Below are 17,781 nucleotides of genomic sequence, written 5' to 3'. Positions count from 1 at the left end.
CTGTCAGCCTTGTTATCGTTTTCGTTCTTTTTATTTCTTAAAACTCTTTGGCTTAAGAATCCCATTCTAGGGCCGGGGAAGTGGCTCTGTGGTTAAAACACTTGCTGCTCTTGCAGAGGACCCAGGTTCCGTTCCCAGCACCCACACGGTAGCTCACAAATGTCTGTTACTCCAGTTTCAGGGGATCAGATACCTTCTTCTAGCTTGTGGTGGGCACTGTACACATATGGTATGTTTTCATATACTCAAGCAAAACATTTATACGTGTACAATAAAATCAACAAAATCTCTGAAAAGTACAAAAATGAAAACTCCACTCTGCATGTTTAAATGATCTTTAACAAAGGTACTCGTTGCTCTTTCACAGGAAGGCGCAGTCATGGGCTGGAGATGCTGCTCAGTTGATGGACTATGTCCCAGAGACAAGCCTGAAATCCCGGCACTCAGGAGGAAGGAGCAGGGGGATCAGACGTTTCAGGTCATTTGGGGCTATGTTGCAACCCTGTCTACAATAAAATCTGGGCTTATTGTAATGTTGGTCCCTACTCATTTGGGCCACTATAACAGGGTGTCTCAGAAAAGGTGACCGATAAGTGATGAAGGCCGATTTTGTAGTTCAGAGGCTGGGAAGGTCAAGACCAAGTGTCCTGCTTCCTCTTTGTCTTATGCAGTCCTTGGTTTTCTGAATCTCAAACACATACATCTTTCTGAATTCTGATTGTCTTGGTCAATAGGTAGGACTTTCCACTTGCTGAATGGAGACCCAGCTTAGCTTGGTTTGCATTTCTGAGCTTTTCTCCCAGAGTTCATTGTTTTCTCATTTCTTTAGCCAATGGTAATCCACACGATTGCTTTCATATCCTTGATTTTTGGATTCTTCCCCCAAGTCCACATCAAATTTCTTTTATTTTCATGCCTTCTCCCAAGTGGTGGTAAATATATCCTACCCAGAACTTGATTATTGTTTTTCAGTTAATGACTTTGTTGCCTATCCGATCATCTCAGCTATTTTAATCATTATCCACTACAAACCACGTTAGATTTGGAAAACCAACCAGAGGAAGCTGTTTGTTTAGATTCCATTATCTTAATATTACTAGTTAAAGAGTGTGATGAGATATATGTGGGACAGAAAAACATGAAATTAAGTTATTAAGAATGTTGTGAACAAGAATTCTACCATTTTTTTCCTCACTAAGTTTATACAAGGGACTACTTCTTGAGTCCTTTGAAGGCTCCCTATCAGGCTGATGAAATAGACGTTGTTGAGTCATAAAAGTAACAAAACATTGCACACATAATCAGCCTGCTAGAGCTTGAATGTCTGATGCAAAGGGCCAATGTTGTCTCAAACGACCCTCGCTAACTCAGGTCAGGTCAAGGATCATCCAGGGGCTGCCCACAGGCTGAGCATGGCCAGCAGTACCATCTGCTTGGCCTCAGCACCTGGCATGAATATTTGTATGTCAAAAAATTGCAAAATTAGCTTATTTTTTTTATGAAAATAGTGTCCCTATTGTCTTGAGGAATCACATTTGCATTTCTCCAATGTGCTCTGTTCTGCAGTTGCAGCAATCAGCAAAGAGCAACTCTTGCCCTCCTGTGGGCCAAGGAGCTCCAGGTTACCTCAGTCTTTACTAAGCAACAGTGAATCCTCACTCAAGATGAAGTTTCAGTCGCAGTCTTTAAGGGTAACAGTTACTTAGTCTAGTTTTTTTTCCTGGAACTGAGGAGGTGGCTTACTTGTCAGTTTTCCCTATGCAGACCAGAGGACAACCTGACTTCCGATGCCCAGAGTACTCCTGGGCGGAGGTGTTGAGGACAGAGATAAGAGGATCTTGGAGCTTACTGGTCTTCTGCTCTGGCCAATCCGTGAGCTCTTATTTCAGTAGGGACCCTGTCATAAGAAAGAAAATGGAGACTAATGAAAGAAGACAGCAGACACTGATCTCTGGCTTCTGCACTAACACACACATGAGCATACACGAGCACGTATATACACGCACACAAATATAAACAGTGTTTTTCTATAACCATTCTCTTTTAAAATTTATACAGAAAACGACTAGCTGGGGATAGCTTTAAAACTGAGCTTTCTCACATGTTTGATTGTGAGTGCAAGGTGTACATTATGCAGCCTCTTTTCTTGTGCATTCCTTCCGAGTAGCTGCAGATGTGCTAGCTTGAGATGGATGTCTTATACCCACAGAGAAAAGCAGATCTGGACTCAGTCGCACAGCACTTGCTTGGTGTATGTGAGGCTCTCACATAGTGAGAAAAAGAACAAGGCAGAGCTGAAGTGACTTTCAATGAGAGAACTTGTAGAGGGATTTTAATCCGGCATGATTACTCTGGCTAGAATTACAGACGTGCCCTTAGTACATACATTTAATCCCAAACGAGAAAGGTAAAGTTAGTTTGTAGAAGGAAGCACCATGTTTGAAAGCGATGCCTAATTGAGAAGGAGAAAAAGGGGTGAATCCAAGAAAAGATTTGACAGAATAGGGTATGTCCAACTCTCGCAAGAACAGAAAGAAGAGAGAGGCGATTGTAGAGAAAGCAGCCCGGAGAGAGAAAAAGAGAGAGGGAAGATTTACTGGGACAGTTGTACAGAGACAGGTGGCAGAGAGAGAACAAGCTAGACACAGAGGGAGACAGAGTGAGCCGGAGAATGAGGATTTGGACGTTTAGAACATGCTTTCAAAGTTAGTATGAGGCCACGCAGAGCAATTCAGTGAGAAGCTGAGAGAAGTCAGTTTGAATCAGTCAGTGTGGAAAATTTTAAACCAGAATGCCTTAGTTGACAAGCTAGTGAGAGTTCAGAAAGAACTAGAAAGGGTGAGCTTATTCAGAACTGAATCTCTGAGGCTGAAAACATCCTAGGCCTACATAGGATTGTGTGGAGGCTGGAAGCTTCCAGGACAAGGCCTAAGTTAGCAGATGGAGACAGTAAGCCTCAGGACTACAATTGTGTCAGGTAAATAAAATATACCTTTATGAGAACTGACTTCCAAACAGGGGTGAGTTACCACAGGTTGTGCTTAAAGATAAGATATTAAATTGTGGTGGGTGGCACATGCAATACCAATAATGGAGAGGATGAGACAGAAAGATGGAGGGTTAGAGACGAGCCTGAATTTCACAGTGAGGTCCGGGCCAGTCTGGCAATAGAATAACGCCATGTATCAACAACAATGCCGATATAAACTACCGATATTTAAAAAGAAAAGCCCTAAAAGTTAGATATCGCATATAATCCAAGCAGGCCTAAAACTCTCTGGTAAATCCAGAATGATCTTGAAATTCTAATCTCTTTGCCTCCTGTTAGAATTGCAAGTGTGCACCCCTGTGCCTCTCTCAGGCAGTGTCACAGATGTAGCGGAGTAAGCAAGTGTTCTACCCACTGAACTATATCTGGTTTAGCATCTTCCCTTTCATTTCTAACAAATCATCTATATTAAACGTTCACTTTGTGTGCATATGTGTATGGGCGTGTTCTGTCACAGCACACGTGTATATGTCAGTAGACAACTTGTGGGAATCTGTTCTCTTCACCCTGTGGGGTTTAGAGGGTTGAACTCAGGTCCTTGAGGCCAGAAGCAGGCTTCTTTACCTGTTGAGCCTTCTTACTGCACTAATTTTTAGTTTATATATTTTGTAGAAGAGAGTCAAGATGAAGTAATTCTGTTTCATGCATACATAAACATTTGGAAGGGTGCTAAAATGTGAGGGCTTGAAACACATTATTAAATAAGGGTAGAGCTAATGCCAATCAACCAGAGCTTCAGGACTAAGCCACTCCCAAAGACTATACATGGACTGACCCTGGGCTCCAAACCTCATAGGTAGCAATGAATAGCCTAGTAAGAGCACCAGTGGAAGGGAAGCCCTTGGTCCCAAGTGAAGACTGAACCCCAGTGAACGTGATTGTTGGGGGAGGGCGTTAATGGGGAGGATGGGGAGGGGAACACCCATAGAGAAGGGAGGGGGGTTACGGGGATGTTGGCCCGGAAACCGGTAAAGGGAATAACAATCGAAATGTAAATAAGAAATACTCAAGTTAATAAAGAAAAAAAAATAAAGTAAAAAAAAAAATAAGGGTAGAGCTGCCAATCTTGGGAATTTAAAGGGACTTGGGCTACCTGCACCTTCATTTTATAGATGAAGCTTCTGAAGTCCCATTATACCCTGACCCTCACAGTTGAAGCATGCAAAGAAAGGCTTAGTGAAAGGAATATATGCTGATTTTAAATCCCACTCAAGTGCTTTTAAGAACAGGAGACCAACACAAGGACAGGGAATTCTTCTGAAACAGATGGATAACATGGAAAAAAATTGTCAGACTTCATCTTGAAGCAAAGCAGGTTTCTACTGGTGGGTACCGACAGTTTCCTTTCTGGAGAACCATGGCAACTGATCAATGCCTCCCCCCATTTGCCAGAAGCTGCCTGCTATGGCCCCATTCCTATTGGCCAGCTCTCCTTGGCCTGCATCTGCCTTCTTTTCCTATGGAAATAAAATATACAAGCAGGAGAAAGGACATATTTGGTAATGTTACCCTCTTCAGCTTCCTCTTTGGGGCCGCCTCAGCTGCAAAATGTCAAGGGAAAAAATATCCCTCCAACTTGGAATGAATTCCAGACAGACCCTGATGCCTGCAAAGTTGTCAGAGGGAGCCAAGTGCAGGAGAGCCAAACATGAAGAAGGTTCACTATTCGACTTCAAGAGACGTTCAAATAATCAGACACTCTGGTATTTATGATCCCCCCCGCCCCTTTCAGATGGTCTGCAGCTCGCAAGGTTACCCTCCCTTTCCCACCGACTCTGAGCTTCCTTTTACACGAAACCACGATGGTTATAAAAAGATTCTTCCATTACTTGGAAGCCGCAAGCACTCCAGGAGGCTCTGTTCATACAGGCTCTTTAGGGCTGCAGGGCGGCCCCTCCTGGTTATTAGTCTGGGGATGGCAGGCCAGGAAGTCAGACACACTTCACCTTGACGATGCCACTGGGGTCCTCATCTAGTCCGTGTGTCTGTGCCAAAGCTTGCTGCCACTCACGGCATTAACGGTGGAGACCTTTACTGAAGAACACTTACTCCTTTCCACAGGCCTTCCGTTTCAGAAGGAGCTGTGGGCTCACCATTGTACGGACCATCCCAGTTGGAAAGTAGACCTCCGGGACTGTTCCCGAGGTTCAGTTTGGGGAGAACTTCTTTCTCCTGGCACTTGGTGCCCTTGCTCCTTTCATCCATTGCCACGCTGCTGGCAGGAAAGAAAGGAAGCTGAATTTGTGATCCAGACTTTATTACATTGCTGCATACACATTTCCTCCCATTTTCTTGGTCTTCGTTTCTAAACGCCACAGTGTTTGTTTGTCCTTGGTCACCCTGCGTCCTTATTTGGATTCTTCAAGAAGCTTTGAAAGCTTCCAAGGATCCGTTTTAGCAACCGGTGGAAGTGTCCACATGAGGGATGGGATGTTCTGTCTTCACCTGTGGTCTTCATGAATGAGGGTCTTTTTTTCTCGTTTCCTGCAGCGCCCAGTGTCTCACTGCGGGTTTTGTTCCTCAACAGTCTCCGGTTTGTGCTAGTTCCATGGTGATCAAGCGTTAGGTCATAAACATTAGATGTGGCATCACTGAGTGAGTCAGGGAGGAAGAAGCCGGCTGGAAAAGCAGCTGAGAGCGTCTGTTGACAGATGGATGCCTTCCTAATCACAGGCTGCAGGAGAGGGGAGCCTCACCCTGCTCAATTCTGACACTGATTCACAGACCTGGACAGACCGTTCTGCAGGAGGCTGGGGAAGCCCATCTCAGGGCTCATTGCTTTTTCCCTTCCACACCTCTCACTGGACAGCCATGGCTCTAAGAAGAGGTCAAAGTGAACAGAGAGGTCTTTCTCACGAGTTTCTGAGTGTTTTTACTTTTTAAAAATCTTGTCTGTTCTTTCTGAGACAAATATAAACCAAGTTTATGTGGCTAGCCCTTGCTTATGGCATAATTATATAAAACAAATTTGCTCATAGCATAATTGTTGTAAAGTGCTGTTTGGTCTCTCTGTTTTCTTATCAAGAAAATAGGTCTAAAAGGAGCTTACCTTTTGGAAGGAAGAGGGTCCTAGTAGATGATTTTATTATAGCCTTTCAGCCCATCTTCAGGATTGATTCTCTGTGAATCAGAAAATGCATGGTATACTGGTTCCTCTTAGAATATTTGCATATAACCTGTGTACACATATTTTTAATAACCTGTAGACCTCTCACAGTATCCAATACAATGTAAATGCTATGTAAATAGGTATTATCTGGTACATTCTAGGGAATCAGTACAAGAAAAAAGTGTCATACCTGTTCAGTATGAACAGGTTCCTTTCAATACCTTCACTTCAGAGTTGGCAAACCCACAGACATGGAGTTGGTGGCTATGGAAGGCCACCCTGTATCAGTTAGTGCTCCTTGTCGCTATTAAGACGAGGAATATCATGTGTTATAGGCACAATCCCTCAGGCCCAGGTTTCATTTTAGAAGAATTCGCTTAGGATTTCTAAACTCAGAGAGCACACGTCATTGAGTTGAGATAGGATGTGAGGGGACTGGTCTCTAAGAGAAACAATGCCCTCTCCTGTGGCCACTATCACGAAGCACTCAGTTTTTCTGCCAACAGGTCAGCCTTTATCTTACAGGCGTGCTAGACCTGAAAGAGAACATTCCGCCCAGGGATCAGGTTCTATCACCTCACTGGAATGCAACATAAAACCACAGAAACTTTAGTCCAAACACATTTACCATGGTTCAGTTTGATAGAAGATAGCATTTGGATGATCTACCCAGCTCACACTCCCTCTAGGCTGAGGGTGAGATACAGGAAAATAAATTTAAAATCCAAAAGGGAGCTTCAGGCAAGCTGTCCAGAAGAGCTTTTGACATCAGGGATGAAAAGAAATTGTGAAAAGAACCTATTGGAAAAAGCCGTTGAGCTGATTCCAGAAATGCTCACCTGAGTGGTCCATATGTAGTCCTGAACAGGGGCGAAGCTCTATTTTCTTCAAGACTCGAGACTCTCTAACTTATCAAAAGAGTAAGTGTACATTACTTGCTGCTGTTAACAGTAGTGTCCATTGGCTGGTGGGATAGCCACTGGCAAATTGCTTGTCTCGAAAGCAGGAGAACTTGGATCTGATTGGCAGAACTCATGAGAAACAAAAGGAAATAAACGAAACAGAATGCCCTGCATGCTGGCATATGCCAAAGCTCGGGAGATGGAGACACAAGTAGATCCCTGAGGTTGACTGGCAAGCCAGCTAAGTCTAGCATACCTGAGGAATTCCAGGCCAGTGAAAGACTATTTCTCAAAACAAACAAACCAGAGCAACAACTGAGGTTGTCCCCTGGTCTCCATATATGTGCACATTCACCACACTACACAGTCACGACCCACATAAATCCTCATGAACACACATGAACACACATGAACACATACACACACACACACATACATGGACGCACACACAAATTGGCCTTTATCAGGCAAATACTACTTCCACATAGTAATGTCAGCTTTTCCTCATTGGTGGCAAACTGGGAAGACCTTTCTTCCATTTTTCTGCTTTACCCAGAAACACATTCAGGCACAGAGATGTTATTGATGGCAGCAAGAGAGCAGAGCCCAGGACACTCACAACCATGGCTTCCCATTCTCTGTGCTTGCTCCACCAGGTTTTGAGTCACATGAAAACCTGTACATGACAGAGCCCCACTTCTATTTTTTGTGTGTGTGTCACTACAGACTGAATTCTAGAAATGCCTTTGTAAGAATTTTGTTTACTGAGTTGGGCAGTCCCGAGACAGAAATGTGATGAGCTCAGGGGCTGGTGTGGCCAAATATCAGTCTGAAAGAATGGTTTAGACAAAGGGTAAGAGGAAATGCTAGGGACATGAGCTCATTTTCTACTCACAAAAGAAGTTAGAAGGTTACGTTTGAGATTCAGCCTCTGTGCCTTTTACTCAAACCAGTGCTGGAGGCCCGTGTGCAACCACAGCTCCACACAGATCACCACAGAGACTTTTCTGAGCAAAAACCTTGTTAACTTCTCTTAGAGAAAGTTCTATTTCATGTTTCAAATCTACAAAGAAAAATGTGCACCTAATTGGACCGTCACTATGTCTTACAATACATGGGTAACTCATTTCAGATGAAAACGTTCGTTACAACTCTCTGGCCAGTCTGCCCCTTTCTCTCATTTTTCTTGTTTGTTTGTCTTTGAGACAGTCTCACACTGTGACCCACAGAGATCTGGACTTGGCAACCCCCCAACCCCAGCCTCACAAATGCTATGGTGACAGACAACCACACCTTTTTCTTTTTCCAGTCTTGCAGGGTGATCTGTCCCTTTTGCACAGGAAGCAGTTGAGTGGTTCTACTTTTTCCATGGATGTTGTAGTTAAAGGGCTTTCTCTTCCCAACGTTATGACTTGAGGGAACACGCATTCATAGCTGAGAGAAAATTAACGACACTGAATGGTGAAATCCTCACCTGAAGCTGATATTAATATCATTAACAGTAATGCTATTAGCAACACTTTTATTCATTACCATGTTTTTAAAAATATAATATATACACACATATGTGAGAATTCTCTATATAGTCCTAATAAGCAAATCTCATACAGCATGAATAGTTATTTTCATAATAAATTTTGCCTGGCAGGGGGCTCCAAAAGTTATTTCTTCTAATCAGAGAGGAACTGGAATTCTCATTAATGTACCCTATTGTTCAGGCTAAGTTGTTTCTTTTTTCTGTAGAAAAATTGGCCAACGGGTGACTATATACCTCAGTGTTAACCTGTCATCACCGGTGAGCACAGCAGCTTACGTCTGGGACCTCAGCATGGGACAAAGGAGAACAAGGGTGCAACAGTGAACTCAAAATGTCCAGGTAGATCAGACGACTGCGGAACAAAAAGAGATTGACAATGAGGTGGGATTTGAACAGTAAGGGACAGAGAGAAAATGGAGACCATTGCTAGAGTATGGCCACTCCTGCCCTCTTCTGGGCCCTGAATTCCTTCTCCAGCATTCTTATTTACTTTGTTCTCAGAGGTCTGCACTGCCGTGGATTGGCTTGCGTCAACACATGGAGCCAGAGTCTAAGCTGTAGTCATCAGCTGATGTTATGCTAAAGTCAGAAGGCCCTTCTGTGGTAAACGAGCATTACAACAGGTAAACGAAGTTAAAGGCAAAATCCCTGTGCACTGACACTCAATGTTTATAACCGAATGCATGCATAAGGGGCGTGAGCAAGATGCGCAAGAGAAATGTGAGGGGACCTAGACACACAGAGACGGGACATCCCATTGTTTGTATATCTGAAGATGTAATTTCTGAGAAACAGGAGAGAGAGGGTGGAGAAAGTGGGTAGAGGAGGGGGAAGGAAGGAGCTTTAGGAAATTAGTTCCAATAGTTATAGAAACTTGGCCTCTCCCAAAAGCTGCGTACCAGTTGGGGTTCCACTCCCTCCCTCAGCAGACCAAGGATTTCCACCTTACTGGGATCCATGGCTTCGATGAGGAAAATAATTTCAGGCGTGGCCAGTGTGTGAAACACATCTATGGTGTTCTAAAGGAATCCTAACATAGGCTTACGCACAGAGTCAGGAGAGGAAAAGATCAGAAGAGACTTAAATAAACCCTAGAGCGCAGGTGCAGACTTCTCAGGAGTCAAGACACTGTGTTTTGACAATAGCCATATGTAGGATTTTGGTAGGATGCCACTGAGTGGTGTTGGAGAGACACCAAAGAGAATTACAAATACAGAGACAAAAGTCTAGCTCATGAGACACTGGGAAGGTGGATGTCCTTTAGTTAACAAATGCTAACAGCTTGTCTGAAATTCTCTAGAAATGTCTAGGGGAAGGAATGAGGTCTTAGCCAAACCATCTCTCTACGAATAGAATATTAACTTTATTTCCATAGCCTTTACAGCTACTGCTGATGTCTTGGCATTGATGAGACTGGGATGGCAGTCCCCTCCCCCTCTCAGGCTCCCTTTGTTTCACTCCTCCCTTAGTCTGAAGTTCAGAAAAGAATTAGAATTCGAATCCAGTTATAAGCTGCCCACCTGCTGGTCTACAGGCAAAGTACCTTTTTCCTTGGGAAGCCAGTCTTGTCTCTGAGATCCTCAGTCGTCTGAATGACCACTGGACATGCGGTGAAGTGTCATCTACTTATTCAGCGTTCACTGATCGAAACACTAATCCTTGTTTTGAAATTCCTCCGTAGAAACATTGAGAGCAAGGGCTGGCTAAATGCATGACTACTGTGGCCCGGATCATCTGAATGGCCTATCCTAAATGAGTTACACACACAGCTACTACCCTTTCTTCATGAGATTTTTACAACAAGCTCTCCAAGGCTGGCTTCTCTAAACAGGATTTACTTTAACTGAGGCCACGAGAAAACTGGAAACAGGAGAAAGCCTGGTATGTACGTCTCTCTTTTATGTTTGTCTCCTGTATTTTGGATCCCTTGTTTACCCATGCATGGGCATGGTAGTCTCCCAACCACGATCTTAGCATACCTCATTCGCTTTGAAAGCCGAAGGCATAGAGTTATGTCCTAAGCCTGGTGTCAACCATGGATTCTAGGAGAGTAAGACTTCACAGGCAGGACAGATCATTTCCATGATGAGGACAGTTGTCTCCAATGTAGATGCTGCACCCTGGGGCAGATGATCTTGTAAGAACCAGATCTGTTCCCTCGTGTGTGCCATAAATTAAAAGATTAAACATTTCTCAGATTACCTACAGACCCAAAGCTAGAAAATGGCCATTGCAACCATGCCTGCTGGGATTACAAAGTTCCTTGAACTCACAGATGCACACTAAGAAAAGCAGCAGTGTGGGATCATCTCTTCAACAGGAACGATGTATAACCTGTTTTTCCACCCAGAAGGCTGGGAATGGAGGTGGTTAATAACCTGGTGATTCACATTATCTGTAGGGCCAGGTCATACCACAGTCCCAGAAGCAGGACCAGAAGTCGCTGATAATCCCAGGGACCTTTGCATTGTCTGTATGGCCAGGGGCTCCCCCAAGATCCTACAACTAGGACTGGAGATAACCGGTAGTCTAAGTGACCTTTGCATTATCTCTTCCTCAAGACCCCACAACCAGGACTGAATGTGACTCATATCTCAAAAGACCTCCTCACTATCTGTATAAGGCCACGCCAGATCCTCCACCACCAGGCCCTTTCGATAACACATGTAGCCTGTCTCTAGAACCCACCCTCATGGAAGAAGTGACACATACTTTGAGAAGAGGTTCAATGTCATTATGCCTCCTTGTGCACAGGGCACTGCATTAACCTAGGAAACCTTTTTTCCAAATTTTACTGTACTTAAATACGTTTATAATAAATTGTCCAGTGTCAGAAGTCTGAGCTGGGTGCACTTGACTTCTGTTGAACTAGATTTCCTTCTTGCCTCATATGGATTGGTAATCTCTTGGATCTGGTGGTCACAGAGAACTCCTCCCCCACCAGATCTGACCAGAACTGCTTATTTATGCATATTTTTGCTCCTACCCGAATCCTTCCTCTGTGTAGTTACTAATTTATTTTTATTCTCACTTTACTGCCTTGGCTAGCCTGGAGCTCACTATATAGTCTAGGCTTAAACTCATGACACTCTTCCTATCTCAGCCTCCCAAGTGCTGGAATTACAGGAACCATAATCTGGAGCTCATATGGACACCATGAAGATGAGTATAGAATTCCAGACTACTTTATTTGTTCATTTTCCCAGTGCAGTAAATGAAATCTCCTTTTTCAACTTTTCACCCATACTTGTCTCAATAACTGGAGTCCTGGGGCCAGTTGCAGAGAGAGCTCAGCCTGCTGAGGCTGCCTAACCAAGGGCTCTTCACTGAAACTTGGGTCAGGCTTACATATTAGAGATAACGGTGATGGTGGTGCTGATGATGACTCAGCAGTTTCTGAAGTCATCTATGGTGAGAAAATTTGGGTAGTATTCTAGCAGTCGTTCTCAAGGGAGAGGGAAAAAAAACCCCATCCTTTCCTTTAATGGGAGAATGAGAAGAAGTTATAGCTGTCTAACATCTGTCCTGATTCTGTGAGACAAACCATTCAAGGTTCACAATCATCTCACAGAGCAGATTCCAATGCTCAACCCTGATGAAAAAGATGACCGACTATCACGTCAAGGAACCAGGGCTGAAGAGATGGTTCAGCAGTTTAGAGCACTGACTGCTCTTCCAGAGATCCTGAGTTCAATTCCTAGCACCCACAGGGTGGTTCACAACCATCTGTAATGGGGTCTGATGTCGTCTTCTGGTGTGTCTAAACATTGCTACAGTGTACTTATATACATTAAATAAATAAATAAATAAATAAATAAATCCTTTTTTAAAATTAAGGAACCAAAGAAGGTCTTGTGGCTTACTGTTTACCTGGAAGCCTGACGTGTGTGTTATAGTTTCACTGCACTGAGAGGCCAAGCCTGCATCTTTCATCATACAAAGAGCCTGCTGTCTCCTCCTGGGATCTATCAGTGAGGCACAGAGATTCCCACTTATTTTTTCCTTTAGTTTTATTCTGCCTGTTTGTTGACGTTGCCCAGGGCTTGTGTTCTAACTTTATTACACCTGTTTTCAAGTGCTTGGTGAAGCCACTCTTCATCTCTAGGAGAAAATGACAGAAAGACGTGGAATCGGCCCCTGGATGAGAACACAAAGTAGCTCTCAGAAGAAAAAGAAGTGGCCACACACAGGTAACATTTTCATGAGGTGACTCGGTGAGGTCATGAGATAGGCCCTACTCCACCCGTCTGGGATGAGCTTGATTGAGGCTGCTCTTTGGGTGCCTTTAATTACAGGATAAGGATGAACTTGCATCTCTGAAAGCAAACTTTGTCCAGGTCTCAAAGACTCACTTTGCTTTTCCAAATTACCTCACCTGGGAGAGCCTATTAACAGTCATGGGATGTCTCTGGAAAGATACATAGAAGACCTGGTGGTGACATTGTTTCATCTGGGGTGAGGGCATTGGTACCATGCCAGGGCACCTAAAAGGCTTGTTTTTCCTGGCATATGTTTGTATGCCTTTGAACCATGTAGAATGTGAAAGTTCATATGGTATGCACATATTACTTTCTTAAAACTGTCCACCTACTATCTACCCGTGTATCCAGCTAATTATTAGTAAGAAAAAGCAATAAAGACAGAAGAGCCAAGGAGACCATCCATCTTCCTAGTTGATATTCCTGGTTAACTTTATTTTTAATTTTTTCTTTTCACAGATACAGAGTCCCTAAGTAAACATTTTCCTGTTCTTGCTCAGAATAGGCCAGGCACACTTTTAATGAAAGTTCTCTGCAAGAGTTATTAATATCCGAAGCTTGGCTACATCTTGTTACATTGTCTGTGCACATATCTTGCTACATTGTCTGTGCCCATTTTAAGCCTGCATTTACACACCACTTTCTTCACAGGACCTGCCATGACCCAGCTTTTTAAATAGCAAACTTACACTTCAGAATTAGATGTCTATTTTATGCTCATGAAATCTCGTCTTTGAAGGTTGTTCCGTGTGTGTGCAGAGCATCCTTGCTGTCTGGAGCTGAGCCCACAAGAACAAGGACACGCTTGTTTGCACGTTTTTTCCTCTTCTTTTCCCCCACACCTCAGCACAGCCTGGAATAATTGCCGACAAAAAGCAAGAGAGGGAATTTTTGTTTCCCTTTTTAAGTTCGCTATGCTCAATTAGTATTTTTAATAGGCAAGTATTTTTTTTTTAACAAACACATCTCACTCATTAGCCTGTCAATAGTGACTCTTCGTTTTATCTCAAAAACACAATACAGATTTTAAGAATAAAATTCAAGAATCTATTTTCTACAGATAACCAAGGAGTATATGAAAAGAACGCTCAAGTTTACTAGTGACCAGAGAAATGTAAATAAAAAGCTACAGTGAGAATAGCTGCTATTAAAATCAGAATTGGTACTGATGTGTAGAAAGGGAAGCCTTTGGGTCCTTTCACGGGAGATGTAAATCATTTAAGTGCTGTAGAAAGTAGTCTGGAGGTCCTGCTACATGACCTGGCAATCCGGCTCTTGTGCACATATCTAGTGTAGTTTGTATGTGAAATGTGCTCTGGCGTTCCTATGTTGGAACATTTGGCCCCCAGATGGTGGCACTGTTTGGGAAAGGTGTGGACTCCTCAGGAGGTAAGGCCTCACTGCAAGAGCTGAGGCATTGGGAAGCTTGATCTATCACCCCCTGTGGTGGTCTGGATAGGAATGGCTTCTAGTGAGTAGCACTATTAGGAAGTATGGCCTTATTGGAAGAAGTGTGTCACTGTGGGGTTGGGCTTAGAGGACTCAGAAGCTCCAGTCAGTTCTCCCCTTGCTACCTGCTGGTCAAGATGAAGAACTCTCAGCTCCTGCTCCAGCACCTGCATGCTGCCATGTTTCCCACCACGATGATAAACCCCTGAATTGTACGCCAGCCTCAGTTAAATATTTATCTTTGTAAGAGTTGTTATGGTTGTGGTGTCTCTTCACAGCAAGTGAACCCCTATTTAAGACACCACTCATTTTCCTGAGTGCGGATATATTTTAACAGGCCAGCCTCCTGCACCTACCACCCAACCTTCTCTATTTATTACCATACCTTGCCTTCCACGATGGACTGTAATCTCCGGAACTGTCTTGTGTAACAGTTTCCTCCTAGATTGAAACATTCCATACTGCAAGAAATCTCCTTAAGCAGGAAGACACGCAGCTCAAAACTGCTTCAGGAAGTCCCTGAAACTGTACAGATTCCACTATGTCTCCATATGAAGAATGTGGTTCTTTAGCTAGAATCCAGAGTTACAATTTGTCTTGGACAACAACACACCAGGAAGACTGAATCCTAAAAAACTTAGGTTGTGTCCATTTCCACTTCGACTCCTCTGCCTCTGCTGTGACACAAGCCCACCTGAGGTATCCCAGGCTCCTTTACCTTAGCTGTCAAATGGATGTCCCCAAGCTAGAGCTGCTGTGAGAAGCTCTAAAATTTCAATGAGAAGCATGGTCTCCCTACTGAGCCCAAACCCACCCGCCCCACGTATGTGAGGACTAAAGGGCTGCAGTTTGAAGTCCCAAGTTGACGACAGCAGCTACTTAGACTGTAGCAATGTATGAATATGGCCTGTGTCTGTTGGACCTGTTGTACTGCTTCCTTCTCTTATTGGTACAACAAGGTATCTGAGGAGGGCAGTTTAAGGAAAGGAGTTTGTCTCATGGTTTAAGAAAGGGTAAAAGACTGGGGAGACGGCATAGAAAGGAGACTGTGGTAGCTACTCATATTGTGTCCATTCAGGGTACACAAAGAGATAACAGCTAATGCTCAGCTCATCTTTTCCTTTTTATTTACTCCAGTACCAAAGCCCCTGAGGTGGTTCTGCCCACATTCAGGATGGGTCTTCTCTCCTCCATTCAAGCCCTAGGGAAATGTCCTCACAGACACCCTCAGCTGTGTCCCCTAAGGTATTTTAAACCCCTTCAAGCTGACAATGAAGACGAACCACCACACTCTGCCTAAGACATAGTGTCCCAGTGACGTGCCACGGGATGAAACCTTCTCTGCAGCCGACTGTGCACCATGAACTTCACCCAAACTCTGTGTATGACTCCTGGTGAACATGACCTGGAGAAGCGCTTTCCAGAGCTTGTGTGGGTGTGGGGGAGGATAAGGAATGCTGCCAGTTTCTGCTTCCTGCATCCCTGCTCTCTTCGACAGCCAGCCAGCTGGTGCAGCTGCACCCTTTGAGCAAACGATATTATATCCTGGGCATTAGCCTAAGTAGTGCCACACACGCACGAAGCCTCAGCTGTTATTTGTTGTGCTTCGTGTTATTCTTGGCTCTGTTGGATTGCCTGAGGGTGGCATAGGCTTCTGCACACCAAACACTTTTTTCCAAGACACGGAGATAGAAGCTTGATCAACATAGCCATTAATGATGATGGTTGTGTATTAGGAAAGTATGACTGGATCACGGTTTTAGTATATTGAGTAAGAATTGTGCAAGTAAATTAACTATACAAAATTGTATGACATAAAACTATATATAGGATGCTCTTCCAAGGAGAAGTTTAAACCTTGCCCAGACTACTGCATAGTTGTGCGTTATTTATAAGCACAGATATCTACTTACTGCCTTGCATAGTACCATTCATATCAATATGGTGGAGATAAGTCTCATGAATTAATAAATACATTGAATCAGATCTGCAATGAGTATTGTGGTTTGAATGAGATATGTCCCCTACAGGCTCATGTACTTGAATGCTTGGTCCCCAGTTGATGTCACTGGGGAGGTTTTGGAAACTTTGGGAGGTAGAGCCTTGCTGGAAGGAGTGGGTCAATGAAGGGAGGCCTTGAGGGTTTGTAGCCCCACCCCATTTCCTGTTCCCATTCTCTTCCTGTGTATATACACACGTGCTCGCTCTACTTCCTACTCCTGTGACCATGGTTTCACTACTTCTCCAAACCTGGTCCCTACAGAGCCACAAGCCAAAATGAACTCCTTTCTCTTCCTAGCTGCTTTTGAGCATGCTGGTTTTTTTTTTTTAATCACAGCAACTAGAAGGTAACTAAAACATTACCTTCCATGCTAAGGGATGAGTGAGTGCTTGCTAATGAGGGGTGATTGATTCTGCACGCATTTTCTGGAACAATTGAACACCGCTATTCTTTAGCACATGCTACTCATGATTTTGATACGACTTAGGTATTTCTGACCTGGGTTTAAAACCTTTAGGTAAAAAATTGGAAAATATGTGTCCTATTTATAGCCTCTGGTAAAAGCATCCTATTTCTAATCCACTTAAAATAATGGAAGAAAATGTCCATTTATTGACTTTGTTGGCCAAAACTCTAGGTATGGCAAAGAAACAAAGGACGAAAATATCTTACGTATGGCCCTGCCACACGGTTCGCAATTTAACGGGACACAAGCATTGCCACCCTTGAAAAAGTTATTTCAATGAAACTACCAAAACTAATACATACAAAATTTTGTTCTAGACCCTGGTTACAAATCAAACACTCGAGGAGCTTTTCAAAATCATCAATGTAAGACTATTGCAGTTTCTCCTTTACTCCGTCTAGGATGATAGAAGTTAGCCCTTAAGTATCTGAAAGATCACGGTGCACGGTGTTAGATTTGTGAATATATCGTAGTTTAAATTGTCTCATTCTAAAGGGGTGCTGAAATGCACACAGTGAGTAATTTTGGATTCTTTAAGATGATGTTCGTGGAGAAGTGGAGCTTTAAAATAAGGTACTGAAGGAAAGACACATAGGTTGACGTGGAAGAGTATTTTTATTTTAAAACTTATTTTATGATTGGGATTTTTCTCAAGCTTAGATGAATTAATTTCTGAGAAGCTCATCTTTGCATAAGTGGTATGAGTAGTGTTTTTACTTGATATCCATCAAGACACACGCCTTCTCTGCCTCTGTCTCTGTCTCTCTCTGTCTCTCTCTGTTTCTCTCTGCTCTGTCTCTGTCTCTCTCTGTTTCTCTCTGCTCTCTGTCTCTTTCTGTCTTTCTCTGTCTCTTTCTGTCTCTATCTCTCTCTCCCTTTTCCTTCTGCAAAACTGTGACTTGACTTATTCATGCACTAAACTAGCCCACAGAGATTTGAAAACTGAATTCGTATCCATCAACAAAGCCAGAGGTGGATTGAAGTTAGCCACGATGGAAATGTTTGCAC

At 43.4% G+C, this 17,781-nt stretch overlaps 1 long non-coding RNA gene across 1 annotated transcript; it reads right to left on the bottom strand.

Moving 5' to 3' along the window:
• Nucleotides 1-319: 319 nt before the first annotated feature.
• LOC116894681 lies at nt 320-5,536 on the bottom strand. The gene is made up of 2 exons (XR_004387037.1): nt 4,996-5,536; nt 320-1,897 (listed from the first exon to the last, which is right to left on the bottom strand). It is a non-coding gene; the product is annotated as an uncharacterized LOC116894681 (long non-coding RNA).
• Between the last annotated feature and the right edge of the window lie 12,245 nt (nt 5,537-17,781).

Source organism: Rattus rattus, chromosome 2, assembly GCF_011064425.1.
Source record: "Rattus rattus isolate New Zealand chromosome 2, Rrattus_CSIRO_v1, whole genome shotgun sequence".
Taxonomy (NCBI): domain Eukaryota; kingdom Metazoa; phylum Chordata; class Mammalia; order Rodentia; family Muridae; genus Rattus; species Rattus rattus.
The sequence above is the reverse complement of the archived record's forward strand: the minus strand, read 5'-3'. Positions and strand labels throughout refer to the sequence as shown.